Source organism: Lissotriton helveticus (assembly GCF_964261635.1).
Source record: "Lissotriton helveticus chromosome 1_1 unlocalized genomic scaffold, aLisHel1.1 SUPER_1_unloc_77, whole genome shotgun sequence".
Classification (NCBI taxonomy): domain Eukaryota; kingdom Metazoa; phylum Chordata; class Amphibia; order Caudata; family Salamandridae; genus Lissotriton; species Lissotriton helveticus.
The window spans coordinates 519,052-538,476 of NW_027611722.1; the positions used below are offsets into that span (position 1 = coordinate 519,052).

The 19,425-nt window shown below is 41.2% G+C and overlaps 1 protein-coding gene across 1 annotated transcript in view; it reads right to left on the bottom strand.

The window, feature by feature from the left end:
• Positions 1-19,425, bottom strand: part of LOC144806462 (uncharacterized) — a 368,766-nt gene that overhangs the window by 217,434 nt on the left and 131,907 nt on the right. The window lies entirely within an intron of this gene.

Sequence of the window (19,425 nt, forward strand, 5' to 3'; positions counted from 1 at the left end):
TGGTGTCAGCGCAAGTGTTGGAGGCGGTGCTGATCTCATCTGAAATGAAAGGAAAATAGTTATTTATAGAGCGCACAGCTACTCACACAGAGTGTCCCGGCGCTGAGGACCACCAAAATTAAAGGCAACAAGAGCTCATCTGTACTGAAAGTCCCCTGTGGATCTTCAAGGAATGCCGTTGTCAGGATGGGAATACGCTGAGGACATAGATGAGCATGGGACCACAATGGTTCCAGCCTGGAGTTTAAGTCCACTGGCGTCTCCGTTTCAAGTGTCAGACAGATGTCCAACATGTCTTTTTCCCTGCAAAACCGGCATCGAAGGACAGGTATGATGCAATCCATCCATATTGGTCTAAACAATAAAAAACAGGAAGCACTCAGTTCTCGCAGGCGTGATACGCCCAGAAGTTGTACCATGTGTTCACGGTATTTACGCTCCAGAAGTCCTTTCGCCATTTCGTTGGTGAGTTGGGCGATGATCAGGATTCTAGCTATTTTTTTTTTTTTTCATTTTTATATAGCGCGAACTAGACCCGAACCGAATCAGGTATAAGAGCACTTTACATATCACCAATTACGTTACATGAGGACACACATTAATTTTAGGCACGGGGAGATTAAGTGATTTGCCCAGAATCACAGGAGGTTTGGAAGGTGCTTAGAAATCCGGACCCTATGATCTTAAAAAGGTGTATAATACCACTTGTATTAGACATGTTAAAGATACGACCCACCATTTCTACGAAATGAATGGGAAAGTTTGTATGTATGAGTGCCTGTATATCGGTCGAAGTACTTGCGATTTGAAGATCACAGGTCTAGCGAGTGGAGGTTAAGGGTACAGTTTGCTGTAAAAGCATGGCTTTCAGTCTGCTCAAAGTATCAAATTGTATAAAAGAAACATTCAGCGAAGGACATAATGGTGCCTCCCTGAATGCACTTGTTGGGGGAAACAATACTTGTATACAGCAAGTAACCCTGCAGTTCGCGGTGACCAGATAGGCAATGCCCGCAAGCATGCCACAGCAACCTTGATCATTCACCATTAAGTAACTCCCATTCGAGAGCAGATCGAAAACAGAAGTGATCACGGCCGCTGGAGTCCCTTTCATGTGGCAAGACAGATTTGCTACTGAACCGTTACAAGCTGCATGCAATGAAATGTCCTGGCCCATGAGAGAACTGCTTAAAGCGTTCTTGCAGATTGTACCATTAAGAAACACTTCTCTATCCCTACTCCGGCATCAAAATCTGTATGATAATTCCCAGGATTCCTTAATGTATTCTTTACCCAATTTTTCATAATTGCCTACCTGCCTTTGCTCAAGGCAATACAGAAACTAAAAAGTAGTGACTGGTAGAGTGATATGACTCTGGATTAGCAACTCTGTAGATGGTGATCCTGCCACAGTAAATGGCAGCCTTTTCAGTTTTTCAATACGTAGCATTGTATATTTAGTTCCCCTTTGTGACAATCTGTTTATCTGTTAGATTGTATTCAGAAAACAGAGACATAATGTTTATATAACACCAAGGCATACAGCCTGTATGCAAAGATTGAAGCGTCCATGTCAATGACACAATAGAACGTAACTGAGATTGCCCACGTTGTAACATGACTAAATCTTGCTCCAGTGTGTAAATAGCAGAAGATACAATGTTGCCCAATGAATAAATCCTGGAGGTCAAAGTTGTTTACCCATTGTCTACCACAGCTAATGCCTTCTCTAAATTAATACGGTCTATCTCCTGTATTCTCTCTGCGACCTCTTGTTGTGAGATTTTCAAAATTTAATTGTAGGCAGCGTAAATGCCAGCATATATGAAACATTTTTGTTTTTTTTTCAAAATTGTCTTTATTGAGGTTTTTGCATATTCACAAAAATCAAGCAGGATAATACATTTTCCATAGGCCTTCGGATAGCGCTTACAAGTGGCTAGTTATAAAGTACAGAGTCTTTCACGAAATACGTCATTTTCTTCGTAGCAATCAAACTACATGTATCATCTGCAAACCTGTACATGGTCTTTGTCAAATTGAATGATGAGCATATTCGGAGTACACTTTTTAACATTTCTACAAATCATTTATAGGTTCACACTTCGGCAGAGTATCTCTGAGAAGGCGCAGATGAGCAAGAAGATGTCTCTGTTTTGTTTCACGGTCAAAATAAACTGCGTTCCATCATGCAGTTTACATGGACTTTGCAAACGTTAAAGGCTGGTAGAGTGCCTTGGGACTACATGAATACTTTGTCCTTATTTACACCATTTAATTTCACTGAAAAGCAACAGTTTATGTTAATGAATTTTGCAACGTTTTCTATATTACATATTGAAAAGTAAGAACCTTTACCATTTTCTGTGGCTGAATTCAATTCTGCTGTGTGACTCATCCATGGGTCAATACGCTCCCTTTCCCTCTGTTCAAGTTCGAAGCTTGCATGAAATATTATGCTATAGGCAGGTATGAACCATTAGGCAGTGCTTATCTCCATGAAGCTTGGTCGCTGCAGTTTACCTATAGGTGCCTGTGGGAGAGTAAAGAGGTTTATTTGAATGGTCAAGATTGCACTACAACACCTGATCAGTCATTAGTGTGTAGGCACATCGAATTACATGGCTCATGTAATCAAAATGAAACGAATTTGGCCTGTGTTTTGAAAGGCACACCTACACCTGCTATTACACCGACATTTACATTACTGGCAAACGGAAGTTATTTAATGTTAAATAATCAAGAGTGTTGTGGGATGCTCCGTGGAATTCCTTCTTTAGTTACAGTTTCCCAGAGAGTAATTTGTTGCAAAATCTCCTGTTTCCTCCTCTACTTGGGTAGCTGGATGTTTCCATCTGGCCGTCGATTCCGACCTTGAAAGCAGAGTTCAACAAGATGAGTCGAATACTGGCTCTTTTGTCTCAGAAAGAAGTCCCTTTTACATCTGCTCGTGAAACATTTGTCCTTCACGTGGCAAACACCCGCACAGAGGTGCATGCATTATTAAATACAGTCCTCCCACTACATTTTGGGGAGTTAATTCACACTATCTTTAATGCATCCTCGACTGCAGGCCTGGCTCACTTCTTTAAAGTTGTTAGTAGTGGCCTTGTAACTTCCTTTCAAACTATATTTGGCGTGTTCCCGGCATTTTTTCCTTCGATTTTTTCCAGCCTTTCTGGAGGCTTTCCCTTAATGCTCACTTTAGTCGGCGGTGTGCTTCTGTTGATTTGTTTATTTAAAAATGGATGCACAATCTATACCACGAGACAACATGTCCCGGCTGTTGCTTCTCCGCAACCGGATGCTTAGCTATTATGGAGCGCTGCCTCTGGCTGCATTGAGTGCGGCTTATGGATTATCGTTTTGATTCTCCTTTTTAACACACGTGCAGCCTGTCTTTCACTGCCAGAGCTGAGATTTCTACTGGGCCCTGGATTTGTGTCTCTGCAGCATGGTGTCTCCCAATGTGGATTATGATCAACTGATGAGCCCCTTAGTTGCTCATGAATTGTTTTGTTCTGGCGGCAGGATTATGGCCTATGCAGCGATACATGGAATGTTTTTGCAGCAGCGCACAACTTCTTGGCACGCAGTTACATTGAGGAAGACCAGAGTTGTCCCCTGATAGTGCAAGAGGCTCCGGTCATTGAGGAACATGTATGTTCATTCCCATTATTGAATTGGATGGCTGAAATGTTTTCGGATGAGAACAATGAATTTCTGTTGGAAGCTGTTGAAACTTATTGCGCTTACACGCTGTTGGAGTGATACAGTTTTGCTTTTTTCTCTCCATCTTCACCGCTGAGGTTGTGTGTTGAACAGCGATGTTCTTACTTTATAAAAAATGTTGCCCCTCACCTGCCGTGATTGTCCACATCGGAGGTGAATAATGACTTGTTGTATTAGTTCATAATTCGGAGTTCTCTCGAAATGTATTTCCATTGAACTTGATTCTGCCTCTCGGACTTGAACTCTGCATTCTTAAATTGCCCACGTTCTCATACGTGCTCTGATCAAGGGAGGGTGTAGTGGGGATGAGCTTTGTATTCACACAGTGTTAAGTTAGTATAAGCTTATTAGAAGTTTAAACACCATTTTACTTTCCTGCTCTGCTTTGCACATGGCACGCACTGGCGCTATTGTTTAGAGAAAGCTAAGTATTTTGCTTCACATGAGAATAACTTGTTTTCTACACATGTACACTGTTTCATCGGTTTAGTCTGCACAGTGAGTGCCGTGCTAGTCAAGGTTATCTTGGACACTGTGTCTGTCATTCGGAATGATCAGCACACGTTCTAGACATAACACACATGCAGCTGGGGCCACCTCTGATACTGGTGCGTTTAATAATGCACTGTTCGGGCACAATAACACATACTTGGAGAACATTTACATGCTGAGCGCTTGTGCAGAACTCAATGTGATCCACTTCTGCTAAACACCAGAGGTATGGGCTGCCCATGTAATCCCATGAGACCTTCTGCGGTTATAAATTAACTTACTAGCAAGGGAGGGTGAAATATAGGTATATTTTAAACCTGTTTCCATTTAGCATTTTAACATGCTTTCTCCCTTTGTATTTTATGGAATAGTAACTATGCTGACAATATTGTTTCTTATAATATGTTTGCTTGTATTAGCTTAGATGCTGCGCTTGAGAACACGGCGTTGGAAATAAACCTTTCAAACTTGCTCGTGTCTCATTTACTCCCTGTTTTGTACTGTATGAGAGTGTAATGAAAGAGTGATCTTGTTTTCCACAACCTCTGAGGTATCCTAAGTCGCATGTTCTGGGTTGACTAATCATTGGTGTTTTTGCTATAGGACGAACATCCAATGAGTCACTGTTGCTAGTCTGGTAGGCGATCTGGGTACTAAGGTGAGTGTTGGTACACCCTAATTCACTGAGGTCCCAAGTCTCCGTGCATAGTTCTGTTCATAGCACCTCCTTATTGCTCTTCTGCTCTGGGGCATCCATATTTCCCCCTTAGTAGCTCCGCGGGCTCATCCCCTCCTACACAGCACAGTTCACTTTTTTGTGCTATAACGTTAAATAAACTAGAGTAACTCTGGAGCTGAAGATAGCAGGCAGCATATCCTCGTGAACAGCCAGTCAGTCAGTCTCCAACCACGCGAGCTGGGCCTGCAAAGCAGCAGGTAGACGAAGGTTCTATCTGAAGCGGGTTGGAGCGCAGCGAAGTGCACAACCTCGAGGGATCATGCAGCCATCCACAATGGAGTAGATACAGAGAAGGGGCCGGCAACCCACACAAATTCACACGCTCAAGTCTCCCAGCAGGATGACTAGGCTGAGCCGAGGGCTAGTAAGAACCTCATGGTAATTTGCTAGTAAGGACCTCATGGTAATTTGCGAAAAATCAGAAAAATGCATTTTTGTGCTTTTTTCACACTGTCATGTTGTGCACACACATGCCCTTAGGGCATGTGTGTGTACAACATATTTGCATGGATTGATTTCAGGGGTGCAACAGGGTGTCCTTTGGACACCCCTGCACCCTTGAAATCGCAATCTCAATTTGCGATTAGCTAATTGCGAATCGCAAATTGAGATTGTCTTCCCATTCATTCCTAATCAATGGGAAGGGATTCCTTAATTGCGATTCGCAAATTGTGAATCGCAATTAAGGAATAATAAGGATTCGCAAAATAAATTGTGAGTTTTTGATGCATTGCCGTTTGCGATTCCTTAATTGCGATTCCTTAATTTTCGCAATTAAGGAATCGCAAACGGCAACAATGATGCATGTACCTGCAAGTCTTTTACCAATGCTTTTTGGTTTGGAGTGTAGTGGGTGTATTAAGAGAGACAGAGCTGCATCACGGCCTAGAGGACTTAGAATGAGGAATTACAGACCGGACCAATCAAGCAGCTAACACCACTGTCTAGAGGACTAAGAATGAGGAATTACCACTGTCACCAGAGAGACAGCTGCAGCACGGCCTAGAGGACTAAGAATGAGGAATTACCTGTGTGACTGAAGACACAGCTTCAGCACTGTCGAGAGCAGTGGTTCCCAAACTTTTGACTCCTGAGGACCCCCACTGAATCACTACTGGAAGCTGGGGACCCCCAAGCAATTTGTACAATTGAAATTTCAAAAAATTAAAACAGTAATCACCGCACTAAAATGCATAGACACACATTAGTAACCCTTCCACACGTCTAGGTTGCTGCCTGATGAAGCCGGCCAGAAGGCTCGATGGACGATACTGAGTGAAAGCTGGAGAACATAAGAGCGCAGTGACTCTGTGTGCTTAATCTAATGGCCTGGCGCCTAATGAAAAGCAGCCTGTAAATATGACAGCTACTGGCTCTATTCTAAAGCGAGGCCGTGCTAATCAGATGATGTCACGTGCACCCACATTGGGAATCAGACTCAATGCCCAGCTGCCACTCTTGTTGAAAAGTAACCAAGAGGGGAAGGATGGAACAAGAGTTTCACGCTTGCTTGTAGCAAATTCACAGCAAGTGCAGCAACGTGTTTGAATCCTTTCAATTTCAAAAGAAGCTACAAAACAGGTCAGGGACATCTTAGATCAACTTGAATATCAGGGGCTGATTGAAACATGCACCTCGTCAATGAACAATCCTTTGTTTCCTGCCTCCACACCAGACAATACATATCGTCTAGTTTTGGATTACAGACATCTAAACTCTTGTTGTAAAACTTTTGCAATACAAAAATCACACAGTGCAGCATTAATGAATAACATTGTGCGTAAAAAATATAAAACCACATTAGATATTTCAAACGGTTTCTTCTGTCAAAACATTGCACCAGAAAGTAGGTATTTGACCGCAGGAGTCACAGTCCACACAATGTACATGCTTTGTTCCCCCTACTTCCAACCTTACATGTACCCCTAATCACCTGCCCAAACCTCACCCTGCTGATGCCAATGTGGTCCTCCATCATCCCACAGACCATATTTTTGGCCCCTTTGAAAGTGCCCATACAATAAAAATGCTGCAGTTGTAAATACATATCAACTACCATTTGTTGTGTTTGAAACATTTTATTGAATAATAAAACCTAAAAAAGATAAGCTGATTATTAAAGCAAAACAAAACATCAGTTGCCATACACATCAGAGACAAAAGTAGTACATAAAAATCAACATACTGTAACACAGCAAAGTTATGTAGAGCACAATTCCTAATTTCGGGCAATCTTTAAAGTTCAACAATAGAAACGTTCATAAAGAACAGGAAAGGAAACAAAGAAGGTGGGATACAGTGATTTCATTAATGTAATGCTTCCTACATATAGAAAAACAAATACTAAATATTTTCCTTAAGCAATAAAGTCCTCACATTAAAATACTAAGAGATATATATTGAACAATTAACATTTCATATGTAATTAGAATTCAATTTGAATATTTTAACCTCCTCAGGTTGACTCATGATTACAACCTGAATGCTTTCTGGAAAAGAACCACCTCATGGGGTTCAAAATCACATATTTTCCAACAATAGGATTCAAATGATAAACTTGAATTTCAATTCAATTTATTGATTTAGGCCATTTTGGAGATCAACAATTTTAAATATATACAAAGTCCATACACTTTTGTAAAATTGTCTCCTAAACTTGAATTCAATCAAATTTTTGATTAAACACTTCCCATTCCAGCAAGCATCACAAGACCACTTGTTGTTATCTTCCCAATTAGTGATAATGTTTCGGTTGGCAACAACAATAAAAATGCTTAGAATTTTACCTCCGACAGCAAAAACATGCCATTTCTGAATCATGGTGCACAATAAAATGTAGGAACAGAAGGGCATCTTTTGGTGTAGCATTCGTTAAGGTTTGACCAGGCTTGAAACTAGAATTCCTGAACTTTTGGATTTAAATGTCATATTTTAAAAGAGTTCAAACAGACCCAGCACGAGCTCCGCGAAAAATAGAAGATGAGTGAATTGTACTTAGAGAAAATGTGCTGATAAGTAATCTATTGATGTAAAATACAGTGGTCAGGCAATGCTTGTGGATCTAATCTATTCAGATTTTAACTCCAAAGTTTGTTCAATAAATTGACTGAGCATAACACTTGAAGGTCCATCTCTCAGAACAGTTCCATTACAGTTTTAGTTGCAATAACACTAAAAAAGATCAATGATAAATAGATTTTCAAAGCCATGGGTGGAATTGATCCTTGGTCTAAATCTAGATTATTGTCTGCAACAGAAACCAGTACAAACAGATCAAATCTAAAAGGATTGAATATGTTTATTATAGTGGTTTACAGTAAACCCAGAAGACACACATTGTTCCTGAAACTCAGAAAATGTATCTAAAGATTATGATTACATCCTATTTTATGTCCAGAGACTGCTTTATCTGCTTTCCTGTTTAAGTAACAACATTTGCAAATATATTTAACAAAACATTAAAGCTGGATGTCAGCAATTCTGTCTTTAAGTATTGTGTAAGAGTTATGTGTGATGGTTTTTATTTGATCTCAAGCAACACTAACACTAAATAGGTGCATGCACCGGTTACCATTCAACTAACATTATTAGCAAACTTAATTTGGAGGGAATTGAGAAAAATGGCCTCATGTTTTATTGTTAAAAAAATCCACTGGTTCAGTAATTCACAGAGTTTGCAAATGCTAAACCCCTTTTTGAAATGCACTAAGCTCATTTAACAATTCATAATTTGGAAGGGGAATGTTAATAGTTTCCCTTCTGAATATTTAATACATTGTTAAGGTATGTATTGAGCTTTGAAACCATATGTGGACTGAAAAACAGTAACAGGAGGTAGTAACCCAAGGGGACATTTGTGAATCTGAAAGTAAAATGGGGTGCATTAAAAATGCCTTTATTTAAAGGCAGTCACAGACAAAGTAGTGTGTTGACTCGACAAGCAACCACTTTTTACCAAATGGATTATTAGTACATGAACCTCAGTAGTTCCTGGTTTCTCCTAGATCATTTAGCTTTCTCACTAAAACAAGCACAATATTGATTTGAGAGAGGTGGTTATTTTAGTCATACGCACTGGGGTTAGTTTAGAAAGGACCAATATAGAACTTCCTTAATCTCTAGAAATAATACTTCTAAAAGTTTATGTTCAATAATTTCTGATAATTTACTAATAAATATATCAGATAAAGATCCCCTAATTTCTTATTCCTTCTGGTATCAAAAATCTGCTAGAATTAACAGACTTCTCTTCTAGGTAAATCCAGGTATGAGAAGGTATTAAATGCGATTATCAACTTTCTGTTATTTTAACACATTTTCTCAGTGCACAGAGTATTTTCCCTACATAGATCACAACATTTCATGCAATGGTCTGTGCTTGAACATACGATGAAGGGGTAAACATGGATTTCTACCACAATCAAGAAACCCTTGGGTCTCTGAGGATTACTGTTGCAAATGAAGACCTAGTTAAGATGAAATATCCCTTTAAAAGGACGATTTCCCTCACCCGCCATAGTTGGCATGCTTCCTTATTGGGAATCTCCTGGCACCGTGATACAACCCCCTCACCGAGAGGAAGGAGTTCAGGCATATTTTGTGATAGAGAAAAGTACACTAAATACCAAAATGATGAGCTCAGGGTAGTGGGGGCAGCAGAGTGAAAGCTAAAACTTGCTAAATGGTATGTGGTTTCCATTATTTGTACGCCCCTGCGCCAGGATTAAAAACAGGGAACTGTGGGAGAAATATATATGCACTGTTAGAGTCAATAAGAGGTCAACATGTTTCAGCCTATTAACCCTCCAAAGAGGTGTTTGCGGCATTCTTCAGGACTTAATCAAAACTTCTGCTGCTCAATGTACTCAATCAATAACAAGCATTGTCATAGCCAATAGGTCTCGCCTTTGGGACCTATAAGTGTTTAGCCATGTAGATCCAGTAACAATTTGAAATAATTTCTATTAAAAAAAGAAGACTATAAACTAACCAAGCTAGACGTGACTTTATAACTGATTAATTGAACATTTCTGGAGGTTTAGTATATATAAACAACTCCTTTTTTCTAAGGTGTGTCATAAAATTGATGCTCTAAATTTTGGTAAGAGTACACAATGTCAAAAAATTCAATACTGCTTTTATATCAATTTACTTTTGAAAGCTTGAAGTGAAAGACCATTCTAAGTGGCATTTGCTTACGAGTAGGCGCTAATGACTATTTCCGGATGACAATCTCATTAGCATTTTTTGAATAAGATGTGTTAAAAGTATGGCTAGGGAAAATGGCTATTTTGGCCAAAGGCTCCCTTTTCTATATGCATGCTAGTTTTAATTTGTAAACAGAATCACAATTTTTTATGTGGTACACTGTAATGTTAGATGAATCTGTTTTACCCTTCTGATAAGCAAGGGATGACGATGAACCGTTTTTTCGTCCCTGGTTTTAAATGGATTCAGGTTGGAACAGACGAGGTGTTGGTTGACTTTACCTCAGAAAATGGTTGCTTCCCGCACGCTGCTTTCATGCGACTTAAATCCCTTCAGTCGAAGAGGCGGCAGCATGCCTGCATATATGGCCAGATCAGTACTTGGCTGTTTCAGTTCTCCAGTGGGGCTAGAATAGAAGCTGTTAAGGGCAGGGGCTTAGCTTCCCATTGGTGCAGCAGGTGCAGTGGCACCAGGTCCCAGATGCCTTAAAGGCCCACTGAACACTGATAACTGCTGTTTGTCACAGTTCAAACAGAGGCCTGAGGGGCCCACAGAACAATGATTATTGCTGTTTTCCACAGTCCAAATAAACGGCAGAGGTCACATTTCCTTTCTTGCCTTGGGGCCCAGGGCACACTGGCTAGGCCACTGGTTAAGGATGCAGTGGGGAAGAAGTGGCGAGACAGGTGGATTATCTAAACAGCTCGATGATGACTTCATGCCTGGGTATTAAAGTATTCATTACAATTAAAGACTTAAGCAGGAATAGATATCATAATATAGGAAGGCCTATGTACAAATGCAGCTCGATTAGCAGCTGACTTTAACTTCTCCCTTATCACCTCTCCTAATTTACAGTTTTATATTAGATGCAGACATAAATCGTGACCTATAAATATGGTATCTATCTTTAGGTTCAAATGACCCATCTTTTCCATATGCAAGTATCAGACAGATCGGATACGCCTAATGGCTTTAAACTTGATAAAGCCACATTAATGATTATGGTTGGTGGCACCTAGTATAGATGCCAACTCTCAGCGCACAACCTTGATAGAAACCGATGAGTTTCTTAAATGAATAATTCCATGTTGTAGTCAAGATTAAATCAAATTCATCATTGATCATCCATGTTTAATTTCACATGTATAATTTGTTTCAAATCAATGAGATAAACATTCCATGCATGTATCCGATATCACAGAGTATGAATGCACGTTGTTTCCCAATGCATTTCGGATACTCGATCCTTCATCAGGGGAATCCTAAAAGCAAAATAAATGAACTCAGTATGATCCTCGACGGTGGAATAGTGTGTACAAACATTTCAATGCCAAAAGATAAATTAAAGCAGATGATGGCTGTAAAAGAAGCCTAGTTGAAAAAGTGCGCGAAAACGTGAATGAAGCAGTGACGAAAAGACACCAGAAACCAGCGTGTTCATGCATTAAAAAAATGACAAATGAAAGATAAATGCTTAGGAATGAGAGTGCTCGGGAAGCATAATGTGTATATAAATAGCTACTCGCAAATGTGCTAACGTCATGCAAAAACATAAGTAACGAGTCAAAATCACCCCAGAGTGAAAGAGCTGAGTTAGCCCAACTAGCGTGAGCGTTAAACCGCTTAAACATGCACTTACGGAAAACTGCAGGCAAGAACGCGCGTCCTGCCGTTTGCGCTCTTCGCCATCAGCTGAGAAGCGTGGTGTTTGGTAAAGGCGGAAGTATAACGAAGATGCCAGGTAAACATAAAAAAAGGACCAAAGGTGTGGCGGCCATGTTAAAGTGGTCAAATAAGACGCTAGTCTCAAAAGATAGCGGATTCGTGAGAAAACATATCGACATACCCATAATTAATCAAAAAGATGTGAAAAAGCACAAACCATTAGATATCAAATAGATATCAAATAGATATAAACAAATGAATAACACAATATAAATAACAATTAGTTCATAGGTGAATGATAAGTATCACATCAGTTAAAGCATATTGCTTATTGTCGATGAACTGTCCAGAGCACTGGAAGAACTCAATAGAGACATCCAATTATGTAAACAAGAACTAAATGACATGCTGCCCAAGGAGGAATGGTCCAAGATATTGGAAGATATAACAATTCAACTTGACAAACATACCAGGGAAATCAATGAACGCAAAATACGTAAGTATCGCAGAGATACTATAGACTACAAGTTAGGCGAGGTATACTCTTGGGCAGAGGTTTACGCGAGGAGACGTCAAAATAAACCACCAAGGTCTAACACCGCTACAGAGACTTCATCCTCAGAGGACGACACACGACCTCGACCACAACCTACCAATCGACAAACACCTTCAACCAGTGCAGAATCCTCCACCCTCTCTACGGTTCCTTTTTTAGGAGAAGGCCCGGGAGAAAACGACGACCCAGGAGGAGCAAAGTCAAAAGAAAGGGAGAAAGAAAGGGAGAAGGAGAAGGAGAGAGAATTGAGAAGCACCACACTGAACCAGAGGGTGGACAAACCAAAGAAGAAGACAACTTAGTTATTAACATATCATCCTATAGGTTATCTGAGCAAGAGATCAATGTACTACAGAAGGGTACCTCATTTATACCAACCAGCCATACCAACGAGTTAGAACTCGAGGTTAGTTTGTTCAAATTTATGCGTAGTTTACGTTTAAGACATTTCTTTGACAATGTTTTACCTCCTCAAGACACCAACCGAGAAGACCAATTGAGAGGACTACGTGCCAAGAGCACATTCATGGCACCCATCAGCCATAAATCACTTGACATTTTTGAAAATCTGGTCAGAAATGACATTAGCAAAATCAATTTCTCCAAAAGGACGAGACACACCAACTTAACAAAAAAGGAATATTCATTGTTGATCAATTTGGCTAACAGGAAGGAAATCACATACCAAACTGCTGACAAAGGGGGTGCATTGGTACTTATGGACACTTCATTTTACAATGAACAAGTTCAGTTACATTTGTCTGATACCAACACTTATGGTCCCATCCACTACAATCCTACGAAGCAATATGGAGAAGTCTTGATCCACATACTGACTACTGCTGAAGAACATGGAATTATAGACAGCAAAACCAAGAAGTTTTTGACACCTGTTAATTCCAGCACTCCTAGCATTTATATGCTACCGAAAGTCCACAAGAGCATCACGCAACCTCCATTCAGACCCATTGTGTCTACACGAGGCAGTATCCATGAGAACACAGGCAAATTCATCGATCGTTACCTTCAACCTCTCATTCAGCAATCCCGGACCTATGTCAGGGATACCACACATTTCCTACAGAAGATCATTGACATTCGATTTGAGGAAGACACCACCATTTATCTTTGTTCTATTGATGTCAAATCGCTATACACAAGCATTCCGCATGATCTAGGGATGGAAGCAATGGAGAACATTTTGCTACAATCTGATCTGTCTAGCGAGCTTCAAATTTTCTTGATGCAACTGATGCACTTCACACTCTACCAGAGTTATTTCTCTTGGGGAAATCAATGCTATGCACAATTGTCCGGGACCTCCATGGGCAATTGCGCTGCTCCAGTCTACGCAAATGCATTTATGAGATACTTCGAGGAGACTCATATCTTGAATCAGACACCTTGGGCACAACATGCCATGTCGTTCTTGAGATATATAGATGACATTTTCGTACTATGGAAAGGTGACCATGAATCCTTAACGAAAGCGTTAGAAGATCTAAATCACATCAGCGATCGAATACAATTCACTCATGAAATCAGCTTGAACACCATTACATTTCTTGACGTACGAATTACAAGAATGCGAGATCACCTGGAGACGGACCTATACAGGAAAGATACTGATAAGAATAACACTCTTCATTATCACTCATATCATCAAAGATCACTCAAAAACCATCTTCCATATTCACAACTATTACGGGTAAAAAGGATTGCATCTGACAGTTGTAAATACGAAGAACAAGCCTCTGAGATGTTGAAACGATTTGCCAAAAGGGGATACCCTGAACCTATTTTGACCCACGCCAAAGAACGATGTGACAAAATCAAACGAGAGGAAGCGTTAGCTACTCAAAAAAAGAGCCAAAATACAAGACCTGTCATCGTATCCAAATTTTCAGAGGCATCAAGAGCTTACAAATCTTCTATCCTAAAACATTGGGCAATTGTTAGCAAAGAACAAGACTTTAATGGCATCTTTAGCGAACAACCCTTGTTTGCTTACAAAAGGGGCAACAACTTAAAGGAACTCATAAAAAACCCAAAAACCATACAAAATGTCAACTACAAGGGCAACCAACCTTGTTTGAATTGTCAGAATTGTAATAACCTGATCAAGGGCCCTACATTGAAACATCCCATGAAAGGGACAGATGTGAAACTCAGATTGAACGCCACCTGTGACACTGAAAATGTCATATACATTATCAAATGTCCGTGCGGACTGATGTATACTGGAAAAACTACACGCAAGCTCAAAGTAAGAATCAACGAGCACAAGAGCAATATAAGGACAGCGAATATCAAATCCAATCTAGCAGTACACTTCAAAGAACACAGACACAACATCAGTCAATTGAGGTTCGCTGCAGTAGAAGTGGTGAATAGGCGAGACGACAGAGACAACAACAATTTCCTGTTACAACGTGAAAATCACTGGATCAAATTTCTTCAGACCATGAAACCATCTGGTCTGAATGATCGGATGGAGTTTCAATGTTATTTGTAGTGCAACTGCTTTAACTGATGTGATACTTATCATTCACCTATGAACTAATTGTTATTTATATTGTGTTATTCATTTGTTTATATCTATTTGATATCTAATGGTTTGTGCTTTTTCACATCTTTTTGATTAATTATGGGTATGTCGATATGTTTTCTCACGAATCCGCTATCTTTTGAGACTAGCGTCTTATTTGACCACTTTAACATGGCCGCCACACCTTTGGTCCTTTTTTTATGTTTACCTGGCATCTTCGTTATACTTCCGCCTTTACCAAACACCACGCTTCTCAGCTGATGGCGAAGAGCGCAAACGGCAGGACGCGCGTTCTTGCCTGCAGTTTTCCGTAAGTGCATGTTTAAGCGGTTTAACGCTCACGCTAGTTGGGCTAACTCAGCTCTTTCACTCTGGGGTGATTTTGACTCGTTACTTATGTTTTTGCATGACGTTAGCACATTTGCGAGTAGCTATTTATATACACATTATGCTTCCCGAGCACTCTCATTCCTAAGCATTTATCTTTCATTTGTCATTTTTTTAATGCATGAACACGCTGGTTTCTGGTGTCTTTTCGTCACTGCTTCATTCACGTTTTCGCGCACTTTTTCAACTAGGCTTCTTTTACAGCCATCATCTGCTTTAATTTATCTTTTGGCATTGAAATGTTTGTACACACTATTCCACCGTCGAGGATCATACTGAGTTCATTTATTTTGCTTTTAGGATTCCCCTGATGAAGGATCGAGTATCCGAAATGCATTGGGAAACAACGTGCATTCATACTCTGTGATATCGGATACATGCATGGAATGTTTATCTCATTGATTTGAAACAAATTATACATGTGAAATTAAACATGGATGATCAATGATGAATTTGATTTAATCTTGACTACAACATGGAATTATTCATTTAAGAAACTCATCGGTTTCTATCAAGGTTGTGCGCTGAGAGTTGGCATCTATACTAGGTGCCACCAACCATAATCATTTTTCCACACCTTCTTGTCGGGGGGTGATATCTCCGCAGCACACCACAGTATATCAAATCTGATACATCGAGGAGTGCGTGACCCACACCTTTCTCTTCTTCAAAGCCACATTAATCACTGGTCTTGAAATACAAATGGCAGCATTAGGCACGCAGAGGTGTATTCTACGTAATCTCATTATGTTCAGGGTACGGGAGAGTATTTAGGGCATAAAGCACTTTGACAAAAACATTTCTGCCACCATAGAAATTCAATCTTCCTTGTCCTACCCTAGTATACAAGTAGTACCACATTCTTTGTATACCTGAATTAAATAGGCACACAAAATAGTACCGTATTTAAAGGCCCAATTCAGAATTACATGGAAGGTTCACTGTCCCAGACAACACAACGGTGCAGTTTTCAGTGGGTGCTTTCATCCCACACAGGGGGGAGCACACCAGATTATGCTGGAAAAAAAAAGTGGTGCCCCAACGTAGGCGCAGTTGTAAACCACCAGTCTGCTTACATAGTAAAGCATCTGGCAGCTATTAAGTGAGGTGGCACGTTTCCCCTGCAGGTGGTTGGAGTCTGTCACCATCCTGTCAGGTGGGGGTATACAATCAGTGCGCCTCCTGACTGCTTGTTTGCCTTTTTGCCTGTGTCAATAATACAGTGGAGTCCTTGGAGGAGTAGTCAATTTGTATTCATGAAAGACACTTGTGTTTCTCGGATGTGTAATCCCCAGATCATGCCTGAACTGTTCCCCAATGGGCTATTTGTATATCGTATTGAATTGTATGTTCTTATGAGGACTGTTAATAATAATAAAAAAGATTTAGTGAGTGTTTATTGCCCTCTATGTCACTCTACTTCTAAGCATCTAATACAGCCTGTACAGTGCTTACTGTCATCTGCTCACTAACATTATGCTTATTATGCTTAATATAAATAGTGCACAATTTGGCGTTTGTGTCTGCCTACAACGTGGACCTGATACAAATAGCAGTACCTACAAGGTGGATGGTACAATTCAACAAGAGTCTAAGATACTCCAGCACAGATGACTTTGCATCAACATTACGGGGCATCAGTCTTGATGGCAAGCCAACTTAAAACTTATCAGTATTGTATACATTATTATCAGAGACTATACTTGCCTCTTGGATACAACTTTACAACGGAATTTTATTAATTTGTGTACAGTTGTGTGTATACAATAAAACAGCCTACCCAACATAATTGATCTGTCTATTCATCTTGTTGGGATCTGGAGTAGCATGCTACTCGCCGAAAAGCACTTTAACACTTCATCAGGGGTAGCAAGCGCTATATAAATGCAAAACCTTCCCTCTTCTATCCCCCCCACAATCTTTTTTAACCCAACTAACAGACCAACATGTCCAGCTCTCATATACATTTTATATTTCCCTGTACTAATTCACCACTAATCATTTTTGGATCCTAGAGTAGTGTGCTACTCGTCAAAAAAGCGCTTCAAAGTTCGTATGGGGTAGTAAGTGTTATGTAGATCTAAATACATTACAATAACTGTTTACATCGGGCTGCACTAACACGAGGATAGAAGTAGAGTGCGGATTAGAGTTTATCTATCCAGAACAAAGCATAATACAGAAAGTGTGTGAACAGTCTATATGTTGTGCACCTGGCAGAGAAAAACACAGCAGAGGTGGGAAGAAGGTAGGTAATCTGATGGTCAGACCTATGTGGAAAGAGGCTATCACTTTGGGCAGAAAAGAGGGCTTACACTTTGTTTGGATGGACAGCAAGAAAGGGAGGTCTGGAAGATAAGCCTGAAGCTCACTCATCCTGCAAGCAGAGGTGATGGCAAGCAAAAAACTAGTCTTCTAAGGAGGCGAAGAGGACAATTATGTAGGCGCTCAAAGGGAGCACACATAAGATAAGTGAGGCCAACTCCCACTAGGGTATTACGAAAGGAGAAGGAGGAAAGAGATGAGTAATGCACTTCAGAAATCTGTTAACAATAGGATCGAAGGCCATGCTCAAGAGCTCGGGGTACCAGACTTGGGACTGATCGCGTTTGATCTTCTTCAGCAATCTTGGCAGAAGTGGTACAGGAGGCCGCAACTCCACTCGCAACGAAAAGGGTCGCCGAGCGAGAGCCGCTTTGGAAACTCTAATACGCAGAACTGCTGACATTGAGCGTTCTCGTCGGTGGCGAATAGATCTAACCAAGGCTCTCCCCACTACCGAAAGAGCCCTAGCATGACCTTCGAGTGAAGATGCCATTTGTGATCCATCATGCACTGGCGGCTGAGTTTGTCCGTTCTTGCGTTCAGTGAACCTGTTAGGTGTTGAACCACCAGAGATATGCCCTGATGTTCCAGCCATGTCCAAAGGCGAAGAGCCTCTTGACATACGGTCCACGACCCCACCCTGCCCTGTTTGTTGCAGTAACACATGGCGGTGGTTTTGTCCGTGAACACCTGCACCACTCTTGCTTTGACAGAAAGAAGGAATGCCTTCAGTGCAAGACGAATCGCCCGGAGCTCCAGAGGGTTGATGTGGTGCCTGGACACCGCCAGAGGCCAGAGGTCTTTGATCTTCACCATTCCCATATGGCTGCCCCAACCCAGGAGTGACGCATCCGTCACTACTGTGAACTCAGGTTGGGGAAGGGATGGGATCGGCTGTTGACCCAATCCTGGTTCGTGGACCACCACTGCAACTGACTTGCAGTCCCCTCTGAAATCTGAACGTCATCGGAAAGATTCCCCTGGTGCTGCGCCCACTGGAACTTCAGGTCCCACTGCAGAGCACGTATATGCCATCTGGCATGATGCACCAGCAGGATGCAGGAGGCCATGAGGCCCAGCAGTCTCAGGGTCATTCTCACCGAACACCGGGATGGAGGCTGAAACATCGGTATCATAGCCCGCATATACTGGACTTGCTGCTAGGGAGGATAGACCCAAAACTGTGCTGTATCCAGAACCGCTCCGATGAAAAGGAGCTTATGGGAGGGAATCAGGTGCGACTTCAGCACGTTAACTGAGAACCCCAGCAAATGCAGGAAGTCCGTCGTAGTCTGGAGGGTGGAGGTGGGAGCCTTCAACAGCCAGTCGTCGAGATAGGGGAAGACTGGAACCCCTGATCTGTGCAGATGAGCTGCGACCACCGCCATCACTTTCGTGAACACCCGGGGGAGGGGGGCTGGTAAGGTCAAAGGGGAGCGTGGTAAACTGAAAATGCGTGTGGCCTTCCGTGAACCGTAGGTAATGCCGGTGGGCAGGCAAGACGGGGATGTGAAAGTAAGTGTCCTGCAAGTCCAACGCTACCATCAAATCTCCAGGGTTGAAGGCAGACAAGACCTGAGCCAAGGTTAACAACTTGAACTTCTCCTTTCAGAGGAAGCGGTTGATGTTCCTGAGGACTAAGATAGGATGCAGGCCTTTGTCCTTATTCGGTACCAAGAAGTAGTGGGAGTAGCAACCCTGACCTAATTCTGGCACAGGGACGTGTTTGATAGCTCCCTTGGCAAAGAGATCCATAACTTCCTGGAAGAG